Source organism: Pristiophorus japonicus, unplaced genomic scaffold, assembly GCF_044704955.1.
Source record: "Pristiophorus japonicus isolate sPriJap1 unplaced genomic scaffold, sPriJap1.hap1 HAP1_SCAFFOLD_170, whole genome shotgun sequence".
Classification (NCBI taxonomy): Eukaryota; Metazoa; Chordata; class Chondrichthyes; family Pristiophoridae; genus Pristiophorus; species Pristiophorus japonicus.
Window position 1 is genome coordinate 644,082 of NW_027251383.1, and position 969 is coordinate 645,050.

Consider the following 969-nt stretch of genomic DNA (forward strand, 5'->3'; position numbering starts at 1 on the left):
GGGTCTGAGGATATTGGGTGGGGTGGGGAGGGTCTGAGGATATTGGGTGGGGTGGGGAGGGTCTGAGGATATTGGGTGCATTTTTAGATACAGATTGACAAAAAAGTGAGGCTGATGTTAAGAGGGCAGCGGTGCTTTTATTTGTAATTAATACTATCTTCACCAACTTTAATGCACTTCAGCGGTACCCTGTGACATAACGTGTGGAATAGGAGCAGGAGTGGGTTATTTGTCTCCTCGAGCCTGCTGCACTTTTAACCTTTGGAATTACTGATCAAATTCCCAGAACGCTGTGGGTGGCTGCCGTTATTAATTATTGTTGTTTTTATTGAATAAACAGATGCTCCCCATCCTATATTGAAGAGATAGATATCTAAAGGAGATTCACAATAGACATTTGAAGACATGCAGACTGTGCAGTTGTGGCAAGTGAACTTTAATGGAAGTGAATGCGAGGTGATACACTGTGTTGGGAATCCATATATATATATATATATATATATCCGGTTTTTGATGATGTGTATACAGACTTTCGAAGTGCGTATCACAAACTACCACCTAACTGTTGAGGATAAAATTCCAACCCATGGGATTAAATGGTCAGGGTAGCATGGACATGACAATGGCTCAGAGACAGATAACAGAGAGCATTGATGACTGGTTGTTGTTCAGACTGGATGGATCTATACTGCTCCCTCCAATCTTTTTAGCAGGCCTGTCCTTTTTGATATATATTCATGCACCCTAGATCTGGGTGTCTTTGGTACCATTTATAGTTTGTAGATGATACAAGATGACGAAGTGCAGTACAAAATGAGGACAATAATAATAGTTTTCAGGCTGCTTATAGACTGACTGGTGAACATGAGAAAGTTTAGGCTGACCATCAGTAAAATGGACAATGATTTAACATTTTCCAACTAACTCTGAATATCAAGTTATCTCCTCACTCAGTTAAAGGCTATATAG